The 23,501-nt window shown below is 44.5% G+C and overlaps 1 pseudogene; it reads left to right on the top strand.

Moving 5' to 3' along the window:
- The first annotated feature begins 932 nt into the window (after positions 1-932).
- On the top strand, positions 933-21,795 carry LOC131680259 (large ribosomal subunit protein uL1-like; annotated as a pseudogene).
- The last annotated feature ends 1,706 nt before the right edge of the window (positions 21,796-23,501 follow it).

The following is a 23,501-nucleotide window of genomic DNA, read 5'->3' as shown; positions in this document are numbered from 1 at the left end:
CACTGATGAAACTGTTCACGGCGTCGTCCACCGTGAACAATAGAAGGTATTCAACACTTGTTCACATTCATTTTCACTGAGAGTCTAAATAGTGCTTAAGAACAAAAACTGATTCAAACGGGTACGCGTCACCTCTATTTATAAACTAAACGTATATAGTTTAGTCACTTAGGTGCGAGTGTGTGCGAATGCCAACGTTACCGAAAATCGATAGCGCTTATTGCATCGCCCGGAGACGATGTTGCTCGTATGGGATAAGAGCAACAACTGATTTAAACGGACATGCGTTGCTTCTATTTATTTCATTGAGCAACTAAGTTGCCGTCTATTGATGGCTGTATCTGAGAAATCTGCCTCACGAATGGTAATTTTCCCGTTTTTCGTGAACTTTTTAATTTTACCAATTTCCAAAAATTATTACCAATATTTAAGTTAGGTGTTTCTGAATCGGTTGGTGTATGAATGATTAAAATCCATCTAGTAATATCGGAGTAATAAGCGTGCAAACCTTACATAGTTTCGTTACATGGGAGATAGTTTAGATTTTAGAATGACACCTAGCCCCATATAGTGGAGTAAGACATTTTCAATGTCAAAAATCATCGCACTACTTTCCTTCCTCAAATATCTTGCAGTAGGTTGCAGACTTTTCAGCTTCATATTGCATGCATTGCATAAATCGATCTGGCAACCGCGATACAATAATTCATTCATCACTGTCGAAACCATCAGTACTCAAACTGCAAAAGTAGACGGTAAACAACAATACAGGAGCATCAATACATTTTGTTCTCTTTTCTCGTGCAGTGACGACTGAGTGCGGATAGCTGTAGCATGACGCGAGTACATTTTTCAAATTTCAGTGCTCTGTTTATTGGCATGATTTTTGTTTATAAAATTAGTTTTTTATCCTGCATATCAATTTCGGTAAAATGAGTTTTAGCAAAATCGTGTATATTTTCACAGTCAGATTTCTGGCTAAATACACATTACATATTCCATAATGAGGTGTTGAAGGGTGAACCATCTTCGCTTCCTGCAAACTGTGCAACTCGAGATTGGTCTGAAGAGCTACGATTACCAAAGGGACAAACTTTTCTCCGGTAGTCAAGTACGTTTATACCTAATGTTGGAGCAATTTTCGGGGTCTTTTAAGCCACACACAAACACCGTTATGTTGTGTTGATATGCTAAAAGCTAAATATAATTCATCAGCAATAATTCAATTTTCATCTTCACCTACTTACATTGGTCACCCTCTTTCTAACGTAATGACCAACTAGTATTTCCGAAACCACCACCTCTTTTACAGCTAATCAACAACCAGAATTAAATTTTATTATATACTTCAAAACACTCCAAAACGCATGTCCATAAACGTCAACCTTACTTTTGACTTATCTCATCCATTCCTCCGTCCAAGAGCTCGTGATAGAGAAACAGTTAATGCGCCGCTCTCTCACGTGGCCGAGGGGCACTCGAGGGGTTGGTGGGAATCACCGTAACATCTCCCCGACCCGTAAGGCTGGTCTGGAACATCCGATACAGCTTTACCTCTCTCCACATCCAGTAGTGCCAACTTAGCCACCGGCCGCCGCATGATTCCGCCAGCTGTTTGCACCGTCGCCTCACGCACTCTACCGTCACGTCCTTCTCTAACGTCGACTACTCGGCTCCGAGTCCATCCGTTGCGCGTTTTTTCATCGACGACTATCACTATGTCTCCTACTCCGATCGGCCTCGTTTCTTCAAACCATTTTGTTCGACGAGCGATTGTCGGTAGATACTCTCGCACCCATCTCCGCCAGAATTGATCCAGCATGGTTTGACAGAGCTGCCATTTCCCTCTGCATGCCAACTTCAACACCCAACGGGTATTGGTGTTTGTGAAAGTTTCGGCGAGCTGACCATCAATGCCCTACATCTCCCTGCGCAACTCGTTGTTCGTCCCCACGAAGTTCGTCCCACGATCGCTATGCATCTCCACCGGGGCACCTCTACGTCCAATGAACCGTCGAATTGCTTGCTTGCAGGACTCGGTCGTCAGCGTGTGGACTACCTCGAGATGAACTGCACGCATTGTGAGGCACGTGAACAAAGCGACCCATCTCTTCATGTTGCTGCGATTGACTCGGATGGCGATTGGTCCAAAATAGTCGATTCCTACGTAGGAGAACGATCGCTCAAACGCCTTCAGTCTTGCCGCCGGCAAGGGAGCCATTCGTGGAACTATAGGAGCAGCTCTTTTAAGTTTACACAGGAGGCATCCTCTGGATATTTTGCGAACCACCGTACGCAAAGTGGACACATGGAAGCGCTGCCTAATCTCGTTGACGACCGTTTCGTTGTTGGCATGAAGAAATCTCAGATGATAGCACTTAATCACCAGCCGGGTGACTTCATGGTCCTTTGGCAAAATGATTGGGAATCTGGTATCATGGGAAGCGAACGTAGCCTCAGAAATCCGCGTCTCAGAACGTATTACTCCAAACTCGTCCATGAATGGCGACAGTTTTCTGATCTTACTGGTAAGTTCTAGTTTGAGCTCTTGGTGTCTTAATTTCCGCCTATTACGAACACTAGTGAGAATAGCTGCTTCGCGGGATACTCCTCTCTTTGGACGCTTCGGAAGATGATTGTCTCCGTAAGTGCTAACTCTTGTTGCGTGAATGGACCATGCGGTTCTGTTTCCTTTTTCACCTTCTGCCGTAGAACCTGTCGATAACGAAGAACATATGCCACTGTACGTTGCAAACGTTTCCAGTTGGAAAACCGCTTCCAATCGAATACCGAATTCTCGTTCACTTCACTATGCACTATACATGTCCGTAATTCTTCGTCTGTTGTCACCAGAGTTAAAAATAATCGAAGCTCTTTTTTGACGTCTGAAAATAAACCTGACACCACTCGCGGTGAATAGAAAAAATATTCAATCAAATATCCATCCTTATTCATTCAGTTGAATGTCATACAATATATTCATTTCACTGATTATCTAGGACAATGTTTTCAAATGCAGATAAAGCATATGAAACAACAATCATCATCGCTTACATTATACCAGGGCCTACTTTGATGCGTTTGATTCGTTGCTGCACGGTCGCTTCGTGTAATAATCGGAGACGAATGAAAATCTGCATGGATGAATGGGCGGTTTGTTCGTTTGACGTTTTCAGCTGCGTCACTGAATATTGAAAATGAATGCGGCTGACTATGATCAATTTTCATTCAATGAATTTGAATATTTTTATCTCTGGTTTTCACATCCGTTGGCGCAACCCCGCTGGGCCATTGGCTCTCTGGCTGACGTAGAAACTGTTGACTTCTGCACCATTGACTGCTGGGCGATATTGAAGGACCTCTCCCCCATTTGGTTGCTAAATCAGCAGGATTTTCCTTACTCGACACCCATCGCCAATCCTCCACTTCCGATTTAGACAGAATCTCTCCAACGCGACATGCGACGAATTGTCGATATCTTCGATGGTCCGAGTTAATTCACGCAAGCACAGTCTTGAAATCAGTCCACATGACGACCCTGTCGATTTTCAGCGAATGTCCGTTAAGAATTGTTTTCCGTAGACGAACTCCGATTACCGCCGCCATTAGCTCCAACCTTGGAATGGATAGTGCCTTCAGAGGGGCTACTTTCGATTTACCACCAATAAGTGCTATTTCCACACCGTCCGGGAACTCTGCCCGTAAATACGCTACGCACGCGTACGCTTCCTCACTGGCATCCACAAAAATCTGTAGTTGTAGTGTCACTAGATTCTTCAGCGTACGATGTGGAAAATAACAGCGAGGAATATGAATTTGATCTAGGTACTGAAACAAATCGGTCCACCTCGTCCGTTTTTCCTTCAGCTTCATCGGGATCGGCTGATCCCAATCGATTTTGGCTCTCCACAACTCCTGGATCAGGATCTTACCGTGGATAAGGAAGAAACTTAGTAATCCAGCAGGGTCAAACGGACTCATCACGACCTGTAGTGCTTGTCGTTTTGTTAGATGCTCCGCTTCAAGTGCTAGTGTTGGTGAAAATGTGAACACGTCTTCTTCTGGTCTCCAAAACATCCCAAGCACTCGTTCGGTAGATTGGTTCTTGTCAAAAAGACAACAGTTCTGGTTTGCTGTGTTGTTCTCCCCAACCTGTGCCAGAACCTCCTTTGAGTTTGACAACCAGTTCCGTAAATGGAAGCCACCGAGAGAATGGACGTGTCTGACTTCAAGTGCTATCTTCACCGCTTCGTCGACACTATCCGCACTGTCCAAATAATCGTCGACATAGTGTTTTCGAATTATGGCATCGGCCGCATCTGGATACTCCTGTACGTGTTCTTCGGCGTTTCGATCTTTTACGAATTGCGCTGAACACGGTGAGCACGTTGCCCCAAACGTGGCTACGTCCATGAAATATATGCGGGGCATTTGCGTTGGATCCTCACGCCAGAGTAGACGTTGCGCATGTCGATCATCTGGTCGAATCTGGATTTGATGGAACATTTCCATCAGGTCCGCACAGAGTGCCATCCGCTTTTCCCGGAACCCGAAAAGAACAGTCAGCAACGTATTCAGCAAATCTGGTCCTTTCAGTAGCATCGTGTTCAGCGATACTCCATCGACCTTAGCCGCAGCGTCACAGAAGATGCGGATTTTTGACGCTTTCTTCGGATTCAAGACGACTCTAAGTGGCAGATACCACATACGTCTTGGATCAGCGGCTGCGAGTTCCCCTTGGTTCGCTTGGTGGATGTACTCTTTGTTTTGATACTCGAGAAGCTGCCGTTTTACACTCTCGCCGATCACTGGATCCTTCTGCATTCGTCACTCCAAGCACTCTAACCTCCGGACTGCCATTGGATAGCTGTCTGGAAACTCAAAACTGTCATATTTCCAGAGCAGCCCTGTCTCGAATCTCTCACCGACACGTTTTGTAGTGGCCTGGAGAATCCGATTTGCCCGCTGCACTTCTGGGGACACTGGACACGCAACCGCCTCAATACCTAAGCATTCCACCGAAAAGAACTGCGACACTAGATCATGCAATGACTGATCATCCTGACACTCACAGATATAGAAGGTGTGCGCATGTTTGTTAGAGTTGTCCTGTGACCCGTATATAGTCCACCCGAGTCGCGACTTCGCTGCAATTGGTTCCCCTTGTTGACCTTCTCGGATTTTGAGCATTGTCGTTACGTGCGTATTGTCGTTTCCGATAATGATACGAGGTAGAGCGTGTTCGTAGTCCCTAATCGGCAGACCTTTCAAATACGGAAACGCATTAACTAACTCCGCATACCGCAGCGACTGTCGTGGTAGATCCAATTTACTAACTGTGCGGACGTCTTGTAGTGCAAATATCTCCGTGTCACTGTCTCCCGAAATTTCTAGACCGATTCGCTGTGAATTGGTTTCCACACGCTTTATGTTTGCGGTCCATTGCAGACACAGTGGAATGATGTTTCCCTTTACGCCTAGCTCCTTCGCAAGCTCCTCGTCCATCAACGTTTTTCCCGATCCGTCATCCAGGAATGCGTAAGCCGAAACTGTACGGTTGTTCTCGTGGAGTACTACGGGAATGATACGGAAAAGCGCTGCCTTTCCGGAAGAATGATGATTAGTTACAGCGTCGGATCCAGAATACTCGGGTTCAATTAGCTGCTTGCACTCGACCTTCTGTTGTTCACACTGCTTAGGCTTCGAGTGCAGCATTGAATGGTGTAAAAGCAACTCCGGCCTACCGTATAGCGTTTCGAGTGTGGTTATGACCTGAGGAACGGCTGCGGGAAGTAGCAGGCGGCTTCGTACTGTCTCATACGCATTGCCCTTCAAACACCTCTGCAATCTGGCCAAGTTCTCTGCGTCTGAATACCCACAAACTTCAGTAGTGTTGATAAACGAGCTGATGAACAACGGCCAATCTTCCGGATTTCCCGCGAATATAGGCAGTTCCTTTGCAATAATATGCCTAGCAGCCAACTGTTGTGGACTCGGTCCTCCATAGTAAGGACCCGGTTGTGGTTCAGAAACTGATCCGTTTGGATTCGGCAATGGTCGATCGCTTGGGTTCGACCATGGAACTCCGGGTACTGGCAACGGTCGAGCATATGGGTTCGGCAATAGTTGACTTCCTCGTCCTGAAAACAGTCGTGCATCCGGACGTGGCAATGGTTGATTTCCACCTCCTGGTATCGCCCGCTCCTCTGGTTCCAGCAACGGTTGGTCTCTCGTCATCAGGACTGGATTGCTCAATCCCACCTTTACAGATGCTTCTTGTTTTTCGTTCGCATCGTTATTATTTACCACACTATTCACTGAAAACAGACTGCTAGGATTATATAATTGAGACTGCCCAAAGGGGGGGGGGACGCGGAAAGAGGGAAATGGCAAATTCGGCCCAGGCGGGTTTGAATACGTTACTGCAGACTTGTTTCGAGGGTCTGTTGACAAGAAAGAAGCCCTCGTGCCAGCACTCGTGTTCGGAATAGCGGAGGAAACAACGGGCAAACTTTGTATATTAACTGCACCTGCTTGTAAAGAAGTCTCTGATGTTCGACCTATCATTCCTCCTAACGTTACCTCCACGGCTGTATCTTCTAGTGAAATACCTGCCAACGCCCTATCCAAAACGGTCTTAGGTTTACTAGCGGGTGGCCTGTCGCCGTCCTGCCTAACGCCTGTTCCAGATGTCGTCGCGATTTCCTTCTGAAGTCCGGCCTCAGTACCGGGCAGCGTTACTCCCTTCAACTTCGAACTCAAGACGTCACACTGCTTATTCTGCCAATTAGTCACCTTGCTGCGCGTGCTCTGCTCTGACGTCGCGCTTCTGGCATCGCTTTCCTCTGCCTGTTCTATTGCTTCACGCAATCGAAAAGTTTCTTCCAAAACTTCCGCCTCCAGCTGTAGTTTCATGTTGGCAAGCTCCAATCGTTTCAATGCTAAGGCCTTCTGGGCTTCCAACTTTTCAAGCTGCAACTGTGCTTTTCTTGCCCTGGATACAGAAATGATTGAGTTCTCACTGCCAGCCTACTAGCCGAATTTTTTTCCGGAATCGTTAATGACGGCTGCTGGCAGTTGGGACATGTAAAAGTTCGATCCGTCTCAGCAATGCTATCGTTGACACCTACACACTCAAAGTACCACCAAGATCCGCAATTGCAGCAACTGACCATCCTCGATGTGTCTTGCTCCTTGCAAAGTTGGCAATGGTACGATCAGTGATGCCACAAGTACAGATTTATCTAGAAAGGTACAGATTTTTGAAGCGTTTTTGGTAAAAAAGTACAGATTGGTACAGATTTTTTTAGATGACAGATGAGTAAAATAATTTAACCTTGCGATGCATCCCATAATGTGCACAAAGAGCGAAACACAAAAAAAGAGCGGCACAAGAACACTGCGATGTGGAGATCACCCGCCCAAAGAGAAACTTGAAAACGAAAAAGAGAAAGAGCTGTGCACCAAGAGATGCAAAATTTCGCACATTGAGCCACCTTGAAGAGCTACTTTTTTGTGCCTCCCCTCACTGGCAAACAGGGTGGAAGGGGAATCAAACTATTCAGATTCAGATAAAGATTGATCGGAAGAACGTTTTTAAAATGTTTTTTGGTTGTCTTCTCTGCTTCCGTGCGCATGGGACCATGATGCACACTAAAGAGCCTCTTTATTTCTACTCTTTGAGGTGTGCGGCCATGGAGTAGAATGCACACATGAGAGCAAAACACATAGGAGTGAAGAGGTTTATTGTGAAAGAGAAGAGTCAAAATTTCTTTTGATTTCCCCAAATGAAAAATATGTATAAGAAAAATGATTTTTTTCTAAACAACCTTGTTATTGTTTCGGTACAGAATCCGGTACAGATTTTTCTATAGCAGAGTACAGATAGGAAAGATTTTTCAACTCCCGGTACAGACTTAATTGTGGCGACACTGCTGGTGGGAATCACCGTAACACCTAATATTGGACACTGTAAGTAATACGCTTGTGAAATGTCTGTCACTGGGATTGCTTGACAGCACTGACATCAGAAAGTCGCCTTATTTTGGGGGGACGGATCTGCGCCCAGGTTCTTAAAACAATTGAGAACATTCAGTACCGGAGGTGAGTTGGTGTTGGACAGATTTTCGCAGATGAGACCAGTTATATTATTACTGTCCAAATGACTAATGGAGGGTTTTGTTTCACTCTTTATAGGCTAAACGTCCAAAGATGTAGGTTTATGTTTTTGGTGATAAGTAGCACTCACATGAAGCAAAAGCTAAATTCCATACATGATTCCAAGGCCCTTAGGAAGATTAACAAGAACATAATGCTGATAAAGAAGCCAGCTAAGAAGCACGATGTCTTCCTATCATCAAAATCACTGATTAAGCAGATTCCCTGTCTGCTCGGTCCGAGTCTTAACAAGGCTGGAAAGTTCCCCCGTCTTTTGGCGCACAGCGTATCAATGACGTAGAACATTGACGAAGTCAAGGCAACCATTAAATTCCAGATGAAAAGGGTCTTGTGCCTGTCGGTTTCCGTAGGACACGTCAAGATTGTGGGAACCAGCACCGGCGGAACATCAAACCAGCAACGCAGCGGACAAGTCCAAGATGGCGGAACAAGACCGGCATAACGCGCAACGTGAATGAAATACGAGTGTAATGAAACGTGTTTATTGTTGCTCTTGTTACAGTGGAATGAAACATATTTGCACAATGGTGGTTAATACAGTTCGTAGTGCGCATGGGCGCAGTGTAAAAAATATCGCTCCCACTTGTATACTCAACACTCCTCGATATTAGCCAAGCCCATTGCAGCTGAAAAGTTGCTCTGCTTTACCGCTCCTAGCGGCTTAGCCAAAACATCTGCCACCATAGCCTCCGACGGACAGTATTTCAGAACCACAACGCCTTTCGCTGCTTTCGGGTGTCGATATGCTTAGACCTTCGTGACTGCCGATCCAGCTCAACAAAATCAATACAGCTCTTATTATCTTCAAACACTACAGTCGGTCCACGTTGCTTCTCTCCCATCTCTTCCAACAATCGCCTTAACCAAACAAGCCTCCGACAAAGCAAAATATTCAGCCTCCATGCTTGAAAGGGAAACACTAGTCTGTTTACGGCTTGCCCAACAAATAGTCGCCTGTCCTATCTGATACAGATACCCGGTATTCGACTTTCGATCTGACGTATCACCGCTCCAATCAGCATCGCTGTAGCCCAGAAGTTTCAAGGACTCATCTCGTCTTGCCGACAGCTGTAGCTACTCGTTCGCAGTAAATATCTGACCACACGCTTCACCTCAACCCAGTCTGTTTCAGTAGGACAACTGACTTGTCTGCTCAATATTGATACGCTCACCGCTATGTCTGGGTGCGTATTTACTGCCACGTATAGCAGCGCTCCTGCTAGACTGTGGTAATACTAGTTATCTCTTAGGTTCTTGCTTCCTTCGCAGCTTTTCTAATATCCTATAGCGATTGGAACGTTGGATCCCTTTGCATGCTCCAGACCAAAATGACTCGCAAGCTTTCTGACGTAGGTCTCCTGATCAAGACAGAAAAATCCGTTGCAATCTTTGGTGACTCGAATGCCAAGGAAATAGCTAACTTCACCTAGCGACGACAGCGTAATCTTCTTTTTCAACTCATCCTCGATCTTCATGATTTCCTCTTCGACGCTGCTAGCAACAATCATATCGTCTACGTAGATGATAAGGTAAACGAGTCCTCCATCAGCTAATCTCTTGATGTATAAACAGGGATTCGAGTTTGACTGTTCGAAACCCAAAAAAAGACCCTGGCAGCTTGCTTGAGACCGTACAGACTGCGCTGCAGTCTGCACACCAACTTCTTCTTTGCCGGGCTTCACGAAACCCTTCGGTTGCTGCATGTAAGCTCTTCTTGTAGTTGGCCATAGAGATAAGCAGATTTTACTTCAATATGCCGAACGACCATCTTCTTCTGTCCAGCAATCGTCAACAGAATTACCTGCGTGGCAACCGGAGCGAACACAGCATCATAATCGACGCCCAATGGCTGAGAAAAACCTTGGGCTGCAAGGCGAGCTTTGAATCGAGTTATGTTGCCGGAACTGTCCTCCTTTCTCTTATATACCCATTTGCATCCCACGTGTGTGCGCCCAGCTGGCAACTCCACCAGCGGCCATGTTACATTCTTTATTAGTGCATCATATTCCACAGTCATCGCCGCTTTCCACAAATCCTGCTTCGGTCCGTTCACCGCCTCTTCGTAGCTCCTTGGCTCTTCTGTAACCGACGTCGCAATCACAACGTCCACCACGTAATCATCGAACCGTTTTAGTAACAAACCTCTCGTGCTTCGCTTTGTACACTGCTGCTGTTCGCCGGTTGTCGTCTCAATTGCTTGATCCCGTTCGTCATCCCAACCATAAAACTCCTCCTCGGACTCCTCATCAGCCAACGGCTGTTCTGTGACGACTAGCTCCTCCTGAATTTGGCTATCATCGCTCGTGACATCAACACCGACGTAATTACCATCGTCTTCGGAAGACAAATCATCGTGCATCAGTGACCCATTTCTCAACTCGATGAATTTCGCGTCACGACTTATTGTAATGGTATCATTTTCAGGATTGAGGAACCTGTATGCGTTCCTGTCATTACAATAGCCCACAAAGAGTAAACGTTGAGCCTCACTTTCAAACTTATTTCGTTTTACATCAGGGATATGAACGTAGGTGGGACTGCCAAAAACTCGCAAATGTTCCAGGGATGGCTTTCGGCCAAACCATTTTTCGAGTGGGGTTCTATCAACGGAGCGCGATGGCAAACGGTTCTGCAAATACTTAGCAGTCACAATAGCTTCTCCCCAGTACTTGTTAGGTAACCCAGCATCAAGAAGCATACATGCGGCCATCTCCTGCAGGGTACGATTTTTGCGTTCTGCAACACCGTTTTGTGACGGGGAATACGCAGCGGTTAACTGCGATTGAATGCCTTCAACCTGGTAAAACTGTTTCAATTCCGAGTTTACATATTCGCCACCACCATCCGAATGAATAACGCACGGTGCTCTACCAAACCGATTCTTCACATGCGCAACATATTGTTTTATGCACATGGCTGTATCATACTTTTGTTTCAACAAGCACACTACAGTGTACCGGCTATAGTCGTCGATGAGAGTCATTAGGTAGCGGAACCCTCCGAGCGTGACATTCTTCATTGGCCCGCACACGTCCGTGTGAACTATATCGAGAATTCGCTCAGCTCGATTTTGTGCTACTTTAGGAAATGGTTTTCTGGGCATCTTACCTTGCAGGCAGTGTTCGCAAACTTGCCGTATTCCGCAATCCTGCACCTTCAGGCTAGGGTTGTGGTACCGGTAATACCGGTACCGAAAATCCCGGTAATACCGACCCATTTTTGGTACCGTAATACCGGTACTGAACAAAAGCCAGTACCGGTATTTGCGGTACTATACAATTTTTTATGACAAATATGTTAACTCTGCAGGGGGATCTGTGTCAAAATATCGGGCCGCAAGATAACGTTTAATTATATTAATTTGCCTTCTAGATAAATCGTTAAGATAACACCTTTGTGTGGGAATGAGGTGTTATCATAATAATTCTAGAAGTTAAAGTTTTATTAGCGACATTCTGATTGGTTTCCATTATTCACTGGGTGGCGCGTAATAAGACTATGGTCTAAGTCATGTCTGTATTTGGTTTGCTCTTAAACCTTTATCTATAATAGAACGAACAGCGATTTAGTAGCTAACAGTTTTAGACTTGGTGAACTGCTTCAAATTGGGCGATTTGTAATTATTGGTGATCGGAAAATTCAGCAAAACTCCATAGTTTACAGGAAAGCGAAGAGCCTGGATATGCGTTAGAGAATAGTAGGCAAACGACATAAAGGTCGAAACCAATTTTCAGAAAAGCAAGAGAGGAAATGCGATTAACCTGCTCGGATTTACTGCCATTCTCGCTTTGATTTACTGTTGTTAATAGGGTTTCATACATTTACCATCTGTTCAAGTCGACGAAAGTCGCACCACTTAGCAGTTATTGATTTTAAGGTGGCCTAGATTTCGAAATAAAAGAAGGTGCCCTATACGAAAAATATCTTCTGTGAAATGAGTCTTGCCATTTCGAAGCAATTAAAAACGATAAACATGTTTTTTGATCAGCAAAAACCAATCATCTGAAAATAAGATCATCAGTTTGAGCATTCAATTTCAGTTTGAAGATTTTTTCGAATTTTTTAAAAAAATATTCGAGTACCGGTACTTTACCGGTACTACCGGTACTGAGGGCCTCAGTACCGTAGTACCGGTTCTCGCCAAAAAGGATCGGTACTGCGAACCCTACTTCAGGCCATCAGCAAGATCGTCTGCTCGGATGCGATCCAGCACGACCGGATCCCGATGCCCAAAACGTCGATGCCAGGCATGCTGGAAGTTATGCAAATACCGAGCCTCGGTACTTAACATAACCTCTCCTACTATCTTCAAGGCATATAAATTACCGCTAAGCTCCGCCACAGCGACCACTTTTCCTTGCTCACTAACAACACTGCATCGATTTCCGTCAAATTCAACTTTCAGCCCCTTTTGCGTCAGCTTACGCACAGAAACTAGACCACTGTCCAAATTGGGGATATACAGGACTTCTTTAAAAGGTATCACTACCAAATTTCCCTCACCATCGATGCAATTTACAGTACCTGCACCAATACCAGCAGACTTCGTCTCCGAACCATCAGCCAAAATTACTTTGATTCGAACTGCCTCGTCCAACTTACAAAAGAAACTACGGTCGTTAGTCATATGACTGAAACAACCGCTATCGACAAACCAACGGCCTTTACGGGAACTATTTCCAACTGTGAAACAAACCGCCACATCGGAATCCGATCTTCATAGTTCTTATTATGCTGGGATTTCTGTTGCTGTTGTTGCTACTGCAACAAACGGCAATCGCGCCGAAAATGGCCTGTCTTCCGGCAGTGACAACAGATTTTCTCCAAGCGTCCCTTGCTTTGCAATTTCATTGCTTTTTCTTCGTGACTGCCCGAGCGCTCCACTCGACGGTTATGCTTGTCCATCAAGTTTTGTTTTACGAGCTCAATCGTTTGGTCCGCATTCGGCCGGCTCTCCAATGCCGTCACCAGACTACCATATGACTCCGGTAGACTGCGATAGATCATCGCGATTTTAAGAGAGTTTTCCAACTGCTGACCAGCACAAGCAAGACGATCGAACAACTCTTCCAGATCAAAAAGGTGTTTTTCGATATCGGCTCCCTCTGCCAGATTCAAGCTGCATATGCGCCGCAGCAGGGACACCCGGGACGTCATCGTCGCCTTTTCATGGAAATCTTTCAGCTGATTCCATACACCACGTGCCGAATCAATATTCCGAACTAGGTTTAGCTGGCTGTCTTCCACGTACAATACCACAGTCGCTGACGACTTCTGGTCAGCTTTGTTCCAGGCCGGTGTGACCGGTTCCGGTTTTGCATCGGACACAACAGACCACAGATCTTCTCTCTCCATGCGCGTCTTCCACACGAGATAGTTTTGATTATTTAATCGGCCGAACAAATATTTTTCGCCCATTTCGTCTGCGCGATCGATTAATACGAGCCAAAAAAAACTGTTTTAATCCACCTAATGGTGTAATTGTGTCTTTCTCATTTATCCAATAGCAAGTTATATTCCATATATTTGTGAAAATGTCTTTTACATTCTTATTACACTTTGCACATATTTACAAGGGCACGAGTGCCACGAACCTGATGAGCAACATGTTGACGATGACGTCCTTGGAACAAAAAAAATAAAATATTTAAGTGGATAAATCAGCATGAATTAAATGTTGTCTTCGGTTTACCATATTTTTGAATGCAGTGAGATGGGAAAGGAATTATACCTGTAAAAGAGGATGTGAGAGAGTCCTAGTTGGTGAAAATGAACTCACTCATCACCGAATCCGATGTGACTTTAATTCTGGAATATGCCCGGTACCTTAGTTCGGTTTAAATTCCTATGTAACCGTAGTAACTCCGGCATCAAAAGTCAGATCTGAATGAAATGCAATAGCAGTCAAAGGGTGTATTGTATTTATCATTTGAAATCAAGTTTGTTAAAATTAATTAAAATCATACGAACTTTGATAGTTACCCGAGAGTATCAAGAACCGTCATAGGTGGCCAATATTTTTTTTTTTTGAATATAAAGGTTTTAACCTTAGGGACATTCGCCTCTTTGTCGGGTTGGAGAAATCTCTTTAGAGAAATCTCTAATCCTATGTGCGGGGTTGGAAATTGAACCCAGGTGAGCTGGGTACAAGGCAATCGATTTACCAACTACGCTATCTCCACCCCCTAAGTGGTGGCCAAAACTACTTTGATTGGTCTTTAGGGATCTAGGCCCACTAATCCAAGTAATGATAAATCCGTTTCAATAGGTATTGCATCATTTGGACATCTTCATGTTGCAAGTTTATATAGGAATTTGCTATGTGGCTGCAGTCTTCAGCCCATAATTCCGGAATCGGAAGTAGGATCAACAAAAAATACAATAGAACCTTGTGGGAGCGTTAGAACCGTCCATTTGAAACTAAGTTTGTGCAAATCGGTTCAGCTATCTCTAAGAAAATTGAGCGGCTTTATTTGATACACACATGTACCCACAGACATTTTGCGGTCTCGACGATTTGAATCGAATAGTATGTGACACTTGGCCCTCTGGGACTCAAATGGCAGGTCGATTTTTGAAGTGATTTCCTAATATGTATATAAGAAAGCCAAAAAGCATTTATATTTCCAAGCCAAACTAATTTAATATCTGTATTTGTTTCGTAATGACGTAATGATAGGTCGATTGATTTGAGGTATCAACTAATGAAAGTAGTACTGTTTGTAAAATCTTTGTTCAGGTTATAGCTTCGCCAAACGGTTGACTGCTCATCCTTTTAGTTTAGCTGTGTAAATATTTTTTCAAGAACATGGTACGCATGTTTGGTTATATTCAAGATGATGCTGTTAGAATAATACTTCAAACATTGATTGTATTAACATATATATTTCGAAATCTGAACGAATCTGATTTTTTCAGATTTGGACGAATCTGAAAGCTGACAAGTCCATACAAGTAATAAATAATGTTACAACTAGTGTATTAGGAAAGGATTGAAGAGTTAAAATAACTCATTTGCTCCTTTCATAAACTGGCTGTCTAGAAATGGAGGAAAGCCAACAGAACAAAAATGAATACGATTTTTAATTATTCACCCAAAGAACATCAATTTGAAAAAACAATGTGCACAATGGACTAGTTCGCTATGGAAGTGTGTGACAAAGATCTATTTTGCGGAGAGTACAGTCGCAATGAGACGAGAAGGTATTTATGGAACATTGTTGTCATGTTGTTGTTCGTGCACCATTACATTGTACGATTGATAGATTATAGTGAAGACCCGCTTTTATTAGCCCACGATTTTGTCAGCCTCATATGAAAATTGATAGTTGGTAGTTTGATGAGCTCTAGCAGACGAACCAAGTCGAATTCGAGTAAATTTTTTCTTGAGCATATTTTTCTTATATTAGAGATCCTTAAAATGAAAAAAAATCCAAATTTTAATTTTATTTTAAATTTTGCGCTGTTCGACCCTATTAAGCGAAATTTATACTAAATAATAGGAAAGGGTTATGAAGCTATATCTAGGGACTAAAGAAGAATATTTTAAGAGCTTCGGTTTGTTAAAAAGAAAGAAAAATATATGTCCCGATTTTGTCAATATTCCCGTTTTAACAGCCTAAAACTCGCCAAAGGGCTGTTAAAAACGGATCTTCACTGTATTAGAATTGATGCAAGTTATTATGAAAATTCTGCTAGTTAACTTGAGTGCTTATGCTACATAATTTGCGAAGTTAAAGGATGATGAAGTACTATCTCTGATAGTCGACACTAAGTTAACAAGGCATCAATACTTATTAATTTGCGCATAAGTAGTAGAAAGGCGTCTGGAGCACTAGGGCTCTAAATTTTCATAACTTTCCCTACCCAGTAATCTCTAGCTAAATTAATGTCGTTAAAATGTAAAAAAAAGTGTTATACCTAAATCGAAAATACAGCTAAGAAATCAACCGAATTGAGGCGAGCCTAAACACACAATTAATAAAATCGTCGATTAAAATAAACAAACGAGTTGATAGCTCAAAGTCATAGTAATAATTGTAAGAATGTCGATAGATTCTCTCATCTAATATAAAATTTGTAGTAAAAAAAGTGACAGTTCACTAAAGTACAGTGAAATCTAATCCGCAAGAACCGAATTTACGATAATTAAATCGGATAGTTTATTTATGTTCTCATTCGTATTCATTACCATTACAATGAATTGATCTGATCTTTTCGATATCAAATTTGAGCTGAGCGACTCCAAATTCACTTATGATATATGGCTATGGGACGAAATTCTCTAAAAATGTATATGGTGGATGAAGAGAATGTAGGTCAAAGGGGAGGGAGGGGGTTGATGTAGAAAGAGATGGTGTGAGGAGAAGCTGAGAGGGGGCTGATGGAGTATGCAACACCTAACCGAATATTATACCCACCATTTGAGATTTGGTTTATGAAAATCGGTTCAGTCATCACCGAGTAATCGATGTGACTAATTCTGGAATACTTCCAGAACCCGAAAATTCCGGAACTGACGATAGTGGACATTATATTCAAAGAATCTTTGATTGGCCATGATGTTATCTAGACTTGCACTTGGATTTTTTACCTTTGAAGTATTACGATTGTACCGGTTTATATGGGAAATTTCTATGTGGTCGCAATAAACAACCTATAACTTCGGAACCAAATGTCAGATACGAATGAAATTCAATAGCAGTTCATGGAAGTATTGTATCTTTCATTTGAAATCAAGTTTATAAAAATCGGTCAAGAATTCCCTGAGAAAAAGGTGTGAGATTAACTTACGAACTTGGAAAGTACCTCGTGGCACCAAGAACCGTCATAGATGGCCAATGTGGTCAAAGCTGCTTAGAATGATCATTAGTGATCTAGACCCGCAAATCCGAGTTATTTTGCACCCTTTTTGATATGTATTACACCATTTGGACATCATGGTGTTACCATTTTATATGGGAATTTGCTGGGTGACCGCACTCTTCAACCCGTAACTCCGGAAGCGTAATTCCGATCGACAAAAAATTCAATAGCAGCTTATAGGAGCGTTATACCTTTCATTTAAAATCAAGTTTGAACGATTCGGTTCATCCATCTCTGAGAAAAGTGAGTGAGATTTGAAAACACACACGCACATACACACATATACACATACACACACACCTATCAGACCCGTACAACATCCCTGCCGCAACGGCAATTGGGTGTCGGACGGGCCTGAGATGGTAGCAATCTGTACAACGGGACGGTTCCCTGTTCAAGAGGTAATACACTCCTCCGCCGAGGGTGCTGCGATTGCCAAGATCAATGGTGTGTTCTATTGTAGCTGCTACGCTCAACCAAGGTGGCCCATAGAACACTTCAACCAGATGATCGACAGGCTCTCATCAGACCCAGTGGGCCGGAAACCGGTAGTTATAGCGGGAGACTTTAACACTTGGGCAGTAGAGTGGGGCAGCCGCTGTACAAATAGCAGGGACCAAGCGCTAATGGAGGCGCTTGCGAAACTCGATACTGTGCTAGCTAACAATGGCTCCGCTAGCACATTCCGTAGAAACGGGGTGGAGGCATGGATTGACGTAACATTTGCCAGCCCGAGTCTGATTCCAGGCATGGAATGGAGGGTAGACGAAGGCTACACCCATAGCGATCATTTAGCAATCCGCTTTAGGATCAACTATAGTGTGCAGCATCCGAGGGCGGGAGATCCCTGTCAGGTACGCGGGTGGAAGTCCAATCACTTCGACAGCGAAACTTTCACCGCGGCCCTGGGATTGGTGGCCAACACCGACAGTCTAAGCGGGATGCGCTGGTAGCTGTTCTATCACGCGCGTGCGACGCCACTATGCCGAGAAAAACCCTGTCAAGAAACGGCAGATGCCCGGTATACTGGTGGAGTGCCGAGATTGCAGCTCCACGATCAGCCTGCCTCAGAGCTAGACGTAGGATGCAAAGAGCCCGCACTGAGGATGCAAGAGAGAACCGCCATAAAGTGTTTCGAGCTGCGAAATTGGCCCTTAACAAGGCCATTAAAAGCAGCAAGAGAGCGTGTTTCGACAACCTGTGTGAGAGTGCCAACGCGAATCCGTGGGGTGACGCCTACAGGATCGAGATGGCCAAGACCAAAGGGGGCTCATCACCCCCAGAACGGTCTCCGGACCGGTTGGCGACGATGATCGAAGTACTGTTCCCGTCTCGAGCCACAAGCCCCTGGCCACCTGCACTACGAGACAGTGCGGGCACGGCCGAAATGGTGGCTTAGGTGACGAATGAAGAACTGCTCGCAGTGGCTAAATCCCTAGCAATGAACAAAGCTCCAGGGCAGGATGGAGTTCCAAACAGCGCTCTCAAGGCAGCGATCATAGCGAACCCGAACATGTTCAGGCTAGCTATGCAGAGATGCCTTGACGAGTGCCATTTCCCCGATAGATGGAAATGGCAGAAATTGGTGCTGTTGCCGAAGCCCGGGAAGCCGCCAGGCGATCCATCGGCGTACAGACCAATCTGTCTGATGGACACGACTGGCCAATTGCTTGAGAGGATTATCCTCAACAGGCTAACCCCGTACGCGGAAGGTACGGACGGCCTGTCAAACAATCAGTTTCGGAAGGGTAAGTCCACAGTGGACGCTATCAACTCATTGATAAAGACTGCCGAGATAGCGATCCAACGAAAAAGGCGAGGCATTCGATACTGTGCGTTAGTGACACTTGACGTGAAGAACGCATTCAACAGCGCAAGCTGGGATGCCATCGCGCTCTCGTTACACCGGCTTAGCCTACCGGTGGGTCTGTGCCGGATCCTGGAAAGCTACTTTCAGAACCGCGTACTGCTATACGAGACCGATGCCGGTCAGAAAAGGGTTCCGATTACCGCCGGAGTCCCGCAGGGCTTGATCCTAGGCCCGGTGCTATGGAACCTCATGTATGACGGGGTTCTGAGACTGAAGTTCCCTCCTGGGGTCAAGATCGTAACCTTGGAGGTCTACGGGGAGTCAATCCCTGAGGTAGAACTAACCGCAGAACACGCGATCAACACGGTGGAGGAATGGATGAGCGCGAGAGGCCTGGAGCTCGCTCATCATAAGACGGAGGTAGTTATCGTCAACAACCGCAAGTCGGCACAACATGCAGTTATCCATGTGGGAAAAGTCGCGATCACCTCACAGCGGAGTCTGAAGTCTCTTGGAGTCATTATAGACGACAAGTTGACCTTCGGCAGCCACATCGACTATACATGCAAGAGAGCATCGACTGCTGTTGCGGCTCTATCGAGGATGATGTCCAACAGCTCAAAGGTGTGCGCCCGTAGACGTAGGTTACTGGCAGGCGTTGCAGTATCTATCCTCAGGTACGCCGGCCCGTCATGGTCAAGAGCACTGAGGGTAACCAGTTACCTACAGAAACTGGAGAGCACCTACCGCGTGATGTGCCTCAGAGTGATATCTGCCTACCGCACGGTATCACACGATGCATCCTGCGTGATAGCGAGTATGATGCCAGTTGGGCTGGTCATTCGGGAAGATGAAGAGTGCTTCGAGCTACGTGGAAATAGAGGAGCCCGCGAGCGCACCAGGGTGACCTCGGTCGCCAGATGGCAGCGTGAGTGGGATAACGCCTCGAAAGGTAGGTGGACCCACCGGCTGATACCTAACATATCGAGCTGGGTGGGAGGACCCCATGGGGAAGTTCACTTCCATCTGACACAATTCCTGTTAGGCCATGGCTGTTTCCGACAGTACCTCCACAGGTTCGGGCACGCGGAGGTCCCAGCCTGCCCGGACTGCCCAGGTGTCTACGAAACTGCCGAACACATACTGTTCGTATGTCCTCGTTTCGACGTCGAAAGAAGAGCAATGCTTGACGTCTGTGGTTGGGACACAACCCCTGATACCCTTTTTCAGCGGATGTGTCAATCGGAGGAGAAGTGGAACGCAGTCTCGGCTGCTACCATCCAGATTGCCTGTAGGCTTCAAATAATTTGGCGAACCGAGCAACAGACGACGAGCACGACTAACTAGTGATTGGTTAGTTGGAGCGAAAAAGGCCGAGCGCAAAAAAGTGAGTGAATGATCTGTCCATGCTGATGCAGGTTTGGCGCAGCAACTGGCAACCGCGTAAGGGGTAAACCCAGTCATCCCGAAGCAAGGCAGAAGAGCGAGTGTATAGGCATATATGTGGAGTGCCTCATGCCAAGATGGGAGGGTCGTAGCGTAGTATGCTGGGACTTAGCTATCGATGTCTTGTGGCGTGGCAGATGAGTGAAAGGGTGAGCATCCAAGTCAGTCTCACACGGTATGTTAAGGGTGAGCACAAAAGTCAGCCTCACATGGTATGGTAAAGGCTAGCACAAAAGCAAGGAATGAGAAAGGTGAGCACACAAGTCAGCCTCGCATGGTATGTCAGAAGTGGGGCCTAAGAAAAATTTCCCACATGGGATGCCAGGGGGAGCGACAGGTGTATAATAGAGTGGTACGATCGAGAGTGAACCAGGTGATAGGGTGAGCATCCAAGTCAGCTTCACATGGTATGGTAGAGGCGAGCACAAAAGTAAGCCTAGCAAGGAATGAAAAAGGTGAGCACACAAGTCAGCCTTGCAAGGAACGAAAAAGGTGAACACAAAAGTCAGCCTCATGTGGAGTGTTAGAAAGTGAATCAAGGTGCGATAGAGAGCACCCAAGTAAGCCTCATACAGGACGTATGAACGCGTGAGTGAGAGTGAATGAGTACATCAAGTACAGCCATCCCCCCAGAAGTAATACCGAGAGGTAGTCCCTGGGGGGAATGATGGCGGAGCCCAATGGAGTTTAGTCGGTATTAATGGCAGCGTCACCATTCGAGCCCGACTCGCCTTCAGTACACCCCGTGTGGTAGCTTGGACACCTACTAATAGAACGTGTACTGGGTTAGTACGTAAACGTCTTCTCCATTGTAAAAAGGCACACACACATATACAGACATTTGTTAATTTCGACGAACTGAGTCGAATGGTATATGAGACTCGGCCCTTCGGGCCTCGATTAAAAGGTCGGTTTTCAGAGTGATTGCATATCCTTTCTTTATGAGAAAGGCAAAAAATCACTAGCGACAAATTTTCTGCTTGCGACGATTCAACCACTCGCGCACGGAAACGATTTATAAACAGCCAACTGTTAGCAAGCCGAAGCAAACACAATCTCACTTTTAGTACAACAAAAAACTTCTTTGTCCGAACTTCCAGACCGCACTTTCATTTGCACCTCCTTCACAGTATCTGGGCCCATAACCTTTGGGAAGCAACACCGGCGGAACATCAAACCGGCAACGCAGCGGACAAGTCCAAGACCGGGACAACGCGCAACGTGAATGAAATACGAGTGTAATGAAACGTGTTTATTGTTGCTCTTGTTACAGTGGAATGAAACATATTTCTCTATGGTGGTTAATACAGTTCGTAGTACGCATGGGCGCCGTGTAAAAAATATCGCTCCCACTTGTACACTCAACAAAGATGACTCCGGTCGAGCTGGCTCTGAATGTATACTGTCAAACATTTTCGCTGCTGAAAAAGCGCCTACAGAACGTTAGCTCGTTGCACATAAAATCCGCAATGGGAAGTTACCAGCGGCTGTACTAGAAGTAAAGGAAAGCAAAGGTTGCTTTCCTGTACGTAAAATTTTTGTAAATTTGATTTATTATTCGTGACACTTGGGCAATAAAGCCGCTCTGCTAAAGTTAATAAGGTCTTATTCATCAATTTTGGAAGAAAGCCTTCATTTTTGTATATAAATATCCTTTTAAACACTCAGTAAAAGTAGTAAAGTTATTCCGTTTACTTCAAATCACTAAAGACCTTTGATTTTTTTGTTTCTCGTTCCCAGAGGAACCAAAACAAATACACAGTAAAATTGCTTTGTTTTGAAGAGTTCTTAACCCACTATAACCCAGCTATGTTAAAACTTTTAGTTATTCATATAATACTTCATGATCCCTCTTGCTGTCGGTTGGTTTTTCTTACCAGCTTTACTGCCCATAAACGCATAAGAGTCCCATGTGGATTTTTGTCGAAAATGAGTTATCCGTTGGATTGTATTCTGTATCACCACTGAATCACACTGCACAAATAAGATTACCGGGTTTGTTCAGAAAATATCAAAAAAATACTAAAACATGGTTGTCCCATCCATTTGGCTCAATGGATGGGACTATCTTGAACAGCGTTTTTCTCGGCTTGCTGTTTTTCAACATGGGACTCTTATGCTGTTATGGGCAGTTTAGCACCGTACTGGTAATCTAAACATGCCTTCAACAGGTTAAAGTATTTCTGAAGTTTCGATGACATGAATGCTTAGTCAATTTACTCTGAAGAACTCTACCCAGTAAAGTTCAGCAGGAGTTCTCGGTTGTTCGAGTTAATATTCTGGCACCAGTGACACAACCGGTTCTAGGTGGAATCGGTTGTGTCACTGGAGCCGGTATACTAACTAGAACCAGCCAGAATTCCGGTTCTTTTCCGGCTGAATTTTATTATGTAGCAGCCAGCAAACAACACAAACAGATTTTTTTAGATATTACTAACTCGAAAAAGGATCGAATGACCCTAAGGTTTTTAAAACCTCTATGATAAAAATAACGTTTTTAGTTGAATCCTGACAACCAGTGACCGTTAAGTGGGGGAAAGCCGGTTAGATTATATTCAGAAAAAATTAAAAAAGCTGATTTGCCTGAACTAGGCAGGTAATAAAATTAAACTCGGCCTTGTTCGTTGAATTGCTGCAATAATTAACAACGGTGCCAGTGTTTGACGTCAGCCTGAATCTTGAAATCGTCGAACTCGCAGCCAACCTACTGCTTAGCATAGAACATTCTGTTTTGTAGGTTGATCGTAAAAGGATGGCAATGGAAAATTGCAAAATGGTATCATCAGAGTAAAATGCTCACAAAATGATTCAGCGAGCTTGTTTATATGGTATTAGAATTTAAAAGCAATTCGGACCAAGTTCCTTGTGCTGAGTGGAATCAGTCCAAGGAAACAAGCTCTCCGAAACTGTCAGAAAAGTAAGGTTAAACATTTTCATGCAGACTTTGTTTACAAAAAGTCAAATTTGACAGAGCGAAGTTTACTCAGTTATGAATGAATGTAGTATCGCGATTCACCACTTCATTTGCAGTGTTCCCGAAAAAATAATACAAAATATACTGAACAATGCTGTCGAAACGCATATTTTGCGACTCACCATTCTTACATTGGTGAAAAAAATATTCAACATTCTTGCAATTTGCAATATTTAAAATTTCTTGAAAAATCCAGGAATTTCCTAAAAGCCTCACTTGAACGGAAAT

The sequence above is a fragment of the Topomyia yanbarensis genome, chromosome 2 (assembly GCF_030247195.1).
Source record: "Topomyia yanbarensis strain Yona2022 chromosome 2, ASM3024719v1, whole genome shotgun sequence".
NCBI lineage: Eukaryota > Metazoa > Arthropoda > Insecta > Diptera > Culicidae > Topomyia > Topomyia yanbarensis.
Note: the sequence above shows the minus strand (reverse complement) of the source record. Positions and strands in the feature narration are given on the sequence as shown.